Below are 7,715 nucleotides of genomic sequence, written 5' to 3' on the forward strand. Positions count from 1 at the left end.
TGCGACCATTACAAAAGAAGGGTCTCCCCTTCTCTGAGAAGGGAAAAATTAGGGTTTGAGATTCAGAGATAGAGATTGAGTGTTCTAGGTTTTAAAAGTATGAAGCGTAGAGAGTAAGTTAATGAATGCGAGGGAAGGTATAAGGTTTTTGAAACAGAAGGATATTTCTTGTTTTTATTTTCATAATTATTCGCATGACGTGCCACCCTTTTGCCTTCCTCATGCAGAGTGGTGTACAGCTCGCATTAATTTTAGAATAAAGGTTCTGTCTTTTCAAATGGGAACCCTAACTAACGGCTTTGTCATTTATTAAATTAAACGTTTTAATCTTTAAATGCGGAGAATGTTTGTCTCCAACTGCATTACGTTTAATGATGAAAGTCATTTATTTGGAATATGCTAGACTGAATTCTCAAACGCAGGAGCTGAATATTTAGACACTAAAAAATTACCTAGACACTCCATTTGACGAAGATTCTCATACAAAGTAATTTCTTACTACATTCTGAAGGATATCCAGACGTAGTGGTTTACTGCGTTTATGTTCCTAGTGTACCTAACGTGATCTACTTCTATAACATATAAGACATGATTCAATGAAGTAGATACTTTGATACTTGTTTTGCCTCTGCCAGTTGTTTGTTCTTCTTACTTTTTGACTTCCCACTTATCATTCGTTATTCTATGGATCGTTATGTTCCTCTACATTGTTAGATTCTCAACCCAAGGGGTTAAGTTCTGATACCAATTGAAGTTACATGAAAAACACATAGAAGGGGGTTGAATATGTGTGTGTATGTGAATAAAGGAATTTTAAAAACATTTTCACAAGAAGGCTATTTTTCGTCCAGTAAAATAATATTAGTGAATGATAAACTGGAACTGCCCAAGATTGGTTCTGGAAATGAAATTTGTTATATAGAGCTTTCTTTCTAAGATAATCGATTATTTTGTTCTTCATAAATCTATAAACTTACCAACAATAGTTTTATCGATTATTATAAGGGATAATCGCTTATTTCTAAAACTCATTATGAAATAATTGATTATTTCGTCAAATGGTTGATTATTTCCGCAACAATTTTAAGGTTATTTAAAAATAGGATAAATAATCAATTAAGTTTAAACATAATCAATTATTTGAGTTAAAAACTCAATATTTCAATTTTCACTCCAATTATTATTCAAATCAATTTTAAACTTCAAAATTACTAATCTAAATCATTAATCATCAACTTATATTAAGATTATCAAACTAATTAATGATTTAACACCAAAGCATAAAACTAAACATGCACAAAGCAAAAAAACACAACATAAATTACAAGTTGCACTCTTAACACCAAAAAGCCTATACATTTACATTTGTAATCATCAAAATATAAAAGCTTTAACTTCATCTTGATCAACAAATCTTACACAAGACTGCCTCATCCTAGGTGTAGAAATGCATTTTGTTTTCGTATGTGGCTAGGTGCTTGTCTAAGAAAGTCAAGCCATCATATGCCTTCATGGTGATGTGTTTTCATCCTCAAGGAAGTAGGTGTCGACTATAGCGTTAGTGAAGTGATGACCGCGACGTTCATTAGCGAGTTGCCTCAGGAGAACTCAATGAAAGGAATGGCTATTCTCACCAGGCTAGAAGTCTTACACAGTGTGGGTGTCTTGGGACAATCCAAATCATGTACTCTTTCATTGTCAAGATGTTGGTTCCTAAGCGAATGTCATTGTTCTCTTGGCATAGAGCCTAAAGTTCCTGCTCGTAATGTACACGATCGACTTCATAGCATGTGGGATTGATCTCCCATTGTCGGCAAAGGATCATTAGGACTTCTTCGTTATGCTTCTTCATGGATCTCATGCAGTATAATAATTCGACATTGGATGGTATAATAGGTGGGTTCATAGTGGTGGTAGTTGCCACAGGTTCCACAAATGGAGTTACGATAAGAGTGGAAACTAAAGGTTGTTGTCCCGAGATGGAGTTGGGGTTGCTTATTATTGTGGAGGTTCCTGCTACGTTATTGTTCATTGTCTAGTTTCAGGTGGAAACCATGTGTGGTTGGAGGATAGTTTCACTTCGATCCCATAGTGCTAAATGTTCTTACCAAGATTTACAAACACTAGTGGAAAAAAGACTTTTAAAATCGGTTCCGTAACCGATTTTAAAAGAGCTGATTTTAAAAGTTAGACTTTTAAAATCGGTTAAATAACCGATCTGGAACGGACATCAGAACGCCCCGTTCTCCTTGCAGTACGACCCGTTCTGCAAGGAGAATGGGTCGTTCTCCTTGAAGAACGGGTCATTCTCCCTGCAGAACAGGTCGTTCTCCCTACAGAACGGGTCGTTCTCCTTGCAGAACGGGTCGTTCCAGATTCAAAATTTACCAAAAATGAACCTACAACGAAAATAGAGACAAGAGAAGAGCATGAGAAAATGAAAAGAGACACAAGAAGAGCATGAGAAAACGAAAATGAAAACGACAACGAAATTTACCTTATTGGAGACTTTAGAAAACGAGAGCGCGAGAGAGTAAAAAAAGGAATGGAGGGAAAGATTAAATAGAATGAGAATGGGGGAAATATAAAAAATTTCTGACGATACTTTTAAAATCGGTTATTTAAGAACCGATTTTGTATACTACATACAAAATCGGTTCTGAAATAACCGATTTTAAAAGTAGCACTTTTAAAATCGGTCATAAAATAACCGATCTTAAAAGTACTTTTAAGATCGGTTAAATTTTAACTAATCTTAAAAGTGTTCATATTATTTACAAAATTGTCACCGCGTCACTTTTAAAATTGGTTACCTTGTAACCGATCTTAAAACTCTGATTTTAAATCTAATTTTTGCACTAGTGAAATGTCCCAATGGTGGTGGGGACACTACAAGAAAAATGCTAAATAGCGACCGAAATTAGCGACCGAAATTTTTCGGTCGCTATTTTGCGACCGAAAATTAGCGACTGAATTAGCGACTGATCAAAATAGCGACCGATTTAGCGACCGAAAATTTTCGGTCGCTATTTTGCGACCGAATTAGCGACGGATTTGGGTGGTAGCGAGAAAATCGGTCGCTAAATCGGTCGCTATTTAATTGTGTTTTATGAAAGCATGATCTGCGACGGAATTAGCGACCGATTTTGAATAAATATAAAAAAAAATTGCGACCGATTTTATTTCGGTCGCTAATCCTAAACTTTTGAATATTTTAGCGACCGAATTAAAATCAGTAGCTAAAACTTTTTTTTTTTTTTATCATTCAAATGTCAATTGATGTGGCAATTTTTATTAAAATGTCAAAGCTAGGATTCGAACTATGGACATGGAGATTATGGGCCACGCATGGTACCGCTGTGCCACTTTAATTTCTTTGTAAAATATTAAAAGTAATATATATACATAATATAATATCTTTTCTAAACTTTGAAAAATCCTCAACATTATATTAGATATCTTTTAATTTAATATTAAATATATTTTAATTATAAAATATAATAAATCAAATCTAAAATCTGTAATAATTTATTTGATACAAATATTTAATATGAAATTATTTATTATAAATTTAGTTATGATTTTTATAATCTTTTAATTTAATACTGGATTTCTTTTGATTATCATATTTTAATATATTTTATTTGAAATATCAATTAAAATATTTTATTACCTTTTCATTTTAATTTATTGTAAAAGAATAAGAATATTTAATTTAGCAGTAATAAAAAATAACTATTATAAGATTTAATTTGTTTAATTTTATTATTTATTATAATATTTTTAGTCGCTATATTGATAAAAAAAATATTTTTAATTAAAATATATTTTAAAATTTTAATTAATTTATTTCATTCACTCTCTTTATTAAAAAGTGATAAAATATAATTTATATTCAATTAATTTAGTAAAATAAAAACTTAAAAATATGTATTTAAAATCTATAACAATTTCTTAAATACAAATATTTAAAATTTTAAAATAAATGTTTATTTATTTATTTATTTTAAATAAATTAAGCACAAATTAAATGTTGTGATTTTTTTAGAGTATTCATCGTTAAAGTTGCAAGCTCAGTTACTTGCTGTAGAGAAGGAGAAACATAAATATTGAATAATTCATCTTTTGAGAACCATGAAGGATCTCAGATCAAAGTTAGAGCAAGTGAGTATAGCTGATTTGTTTTTAAATTTTTATTGAAATAAATGATCAAAATATATTGCCTCTTTTAATGTGTTGCTTCAATTCAAAAAACTCACGTATCAATTCATATCATAATCAAATTTGATTATAAAAGAAAAATGAAAGATCATATCTGGTTCCGTGAAACATCAGTGTTTTAGCGACCGAAATAGCGACCGATTTTATTCGTAGCTACATCAGTGTTTTAGGAGTATTTTTTTTTCAACAGGGAAAAATTTATAAGAAATCTTTTAACTTCCTATTTAATTTGATTTCTACTTGTCATAATTATTTATGAACTAGATTTTAATATTTTAAAATAAATTATCATCAAATGAAAATAATTTTATACCAACTTGATTTCTTTGGGAAAGTAATATATATATATATATATATATATATATATATAAAATACAGAAGCTTATAATTTTTATTATCTTATAATTTAATATTGGATTTCTTTTGATTATAAAACATAGTAAATAAAATCTAAAATCTGTATTAGTTTATTATAATTATCTTTTTGATAATTATTATAGTAGTAAATCAAAATATTTATCTGGATTTGAGTTATAATTATTATAATCTTTTTGATTTAATATTAGATATCTTTTGATTATAAAATATAATAAATAAAATCTAAAATCTGTAGCAATATCTTTATACAAATATTTAATATCAAAATATTTATTATAATTTTAATTATGATTTTTATAATCTTTGGATTTAATACTGGATTTCTTTTGATTATAATATTTTAATGTGTTTTATTTGAAATACCAGTTAAAATATTTTATTTTTTTATTTTAATTTATTATAAAATAATTAGAATATTTAATTTAGTATTATTAAAAAATAATCATTATAAGATTTAATTTATTTAATTTCATTATTTATTATAATACTTTTAGTCATTGTATTGATAAAAAAAATATTTTTAATTAAAATATATTTAAAAAATTTAGTTAATTTATTATCATTCACATACTTTATCAAAAAAATGTTCAAATTATGTCTGAACAAAAAATAATTATTTTTAATTGTGACACAATGAAAAAGTGTCGTACATATTTAAGAAGTATCATATCTAAAATATATCAGAATATTTAAAATATATTAGAGTATCATATATTGGATTTTGTGGATGTATAGATGCCTCATAATTTACTGTTTAGTGTTTAACATTATAAATTTTTATTCAATATCTTCACTTTAAGGTGGGTTATGTTGGGAGAGGAAATTAGTTCTTTACTCCTTCATTAGATATGCCAAACAATCAAACTATTTATAGAAAGAAAGTAAAATAATAGAAAGACGGGAGAGAGAAGCTAACGTATCACATTTGTTTACAAAGAGAATTAGGTAAGAACGAAAAATAAATAAATAAATAAATAAATAATTGGGTCTAATTGATTGTTTAACAAAACTATTTGCTTTCTCCACTCTGTTTCCTATTAATAATGGGTTCGTTTGCTTAAAACTTTTTTTTTCTATAAAGCACCTTTTTTTATTAAATTTTATTTATCTTCCAATTGAGTTAGATTAATTTAAAGTTAAGTCACAATCTTCCAAGTCACTGCCATCACCAGTCACTGCAGGGGTGATAGAAGAAATGCAAAATAGGATAACTAAATTAAATGTTGAGCTTGCTGCAAAAGAAGCAAAGGAAAAAGCATTAGAAGAGCATATACGACAGCATGATATACTACACCATCTCAACATTGACCCTTTAAGGCCAACCCCTCCTGCACCGAGTACTACCCCAGATGATCCTGACCATGTTGTTGATGATGTTCTTGATGACATAGCAATAGAAACATATGAGATTAGAGTAGAGATATTAATTTTATTAATATTATTAATTATTTATTGAACTTATGTTGATTTTGAAAAACTTTTTGCAAAGATCCATATAAGTGCTTAACTACTTTTCTTTCCTTATTTTTTTATTTAATAAAATCAACTATGTAAGTTTTTTTATTCACTTATTTGAACAAGGAGAATTTTTCTTCACTTTTTTACTCTTTTTTTATTATTATGAGATTTTAAAAGAAAAAGAAAGAGAAAAAAATTACGTTTAAATTAATTTTCAAAATTTTACAAAGTTATTTAAAAATGAAAATAAGATAGTAAACGCATACATAATCTCACAATTCTAATAATACGTTATTAAATAATAATAAAAAATTATTTATACTAAAAATATTCACAACTATCCCATAGAATCAGCTTAACCGTAAGAGATTTGGAAAATATATATGAAACTTTAATTCAAATTCCATCATCGTCATTTATAGAAAAAAAAAAAAGAATACACAAGTCATTATAATAAAATGAGACCAATGTATATAATATTTGTGCATCATTTCATATTTTTCTCTGTCGAGGAGTTTTCATTCTTGTAGAATTGACTTTCTAGACAAATCAAACACATCACCCCGTGGGTGATCTTATAGAAACACGTTGGAGAACGACAAATAAATTCAAATTTCGTGCTTTTCCAATGTCATTTCTAATTGAAATAAACAATTGCTCGTCAAACTGTATCTCTGTTGGTGCTTTTGTAAGCGACAGGGATCGCGATCTGTGGCTTAAGTTGAGGAAAGAGCTCATCCGTTGATTGACACCCGCATCAACGGTGACATTCGCGCAGCTGAATCAAAATTTGGCCGAATGAAAAAAGAAAAATTCCCGCTCAACCTTTTTTGGCGATGTGTACCCCTATAAATAAAACAAACACTAGTCTCATTCTCTCTCTCACTCTTGGAACCCTCCTTTGCGATATCAATGGCTCGTACCAAGCAAACCGCAAGGAAGTCCACCGGAGGAAAGGCTCCGAGGAAGCAGCTGGCGACGAAGGCCGCACGTAAGTCTGCTCCGGCCACCGGCGGCGTGAAGAAGCCCCACCGTTTCAGGCGGGCACGGTGGCGCTGAGGAGATCCGCAAGTACCAGAAGAGCACCAAGCTTCTCATCAGGAAGCTTCCTTTCCAGAGGCTGGTGAGGGAAATCGCTCAGGATTTCAAGGATCTCTGCTCTTCAGGAAGCCGTCGAGGCCTATCTCATTGGTCTTTTTGAAGACACAAATCTCTGCGCTATTCATGCCAAGAGAGTCACCATTATGCCCAAGGATATTCAGCTTGCTCGTAGGATTAGGGGCGAGAGGGCTTAGGGCTTTCCTTCTGTATTGTAATCGATTACTTTCACTTATCAGTAGTCTGAAATTTCTAGTTTTGGTGTAAGTGGATGTATAACCCTATTTGTAATTTGAGGATAATCAAGTTTAATTTTAATGTTTAAGTCTTAGCATTGTTTGTATCCTTAGACAGGTGATTTTGATTTAAGCTTTTAGCTTTCCCCAAATTTAAAAAACCTTTATGGATATTTCTTTTTACCACCTCTTTTATATGAAACATGTCCCCATTTCTTTCTTTTACTTTCTCAGGATCTGTTTCTTGTTCTTATCAAAATTAAAATTTTAAATTTATTTGGTTTGTTTTGTTTTTGATGGTGTTTTAGCGACTGAAATAGCGAC

General features: G+C 29.9%; 1 pseudogene; it reads left to right on the forward strand.

Annotated features, from left to right (window-relative positions):
- The first annotated feature begins 6,891 nt into the window (after nucleotides 1-6,891).
- On the forward strand, nucleotides 6,892-7,480 carry LOC145958920 (histone H3.2-like; annotated as a pseudogene).
- Nucleotides 7,481-7,715: the final 235 nt, after the last annotated feature.

The sequence above is a fragment of the Cajanus cajan genome, chromosome 1 (genome assembly GCF_000230855.2).
Source record: "Cajanus cajan strain Asha chromosome 1, NIPB_CcT2T_4, whole genome shotgun sequence".
In the NCBI taxonomy this organism is placed as follows: domain Eukaryota; kingdom Viridiplantae; phylum Streptophyta; class Magnoliopsida; order Fabales; family Fabaceae; genus Cajanus; species Cajanus cajan.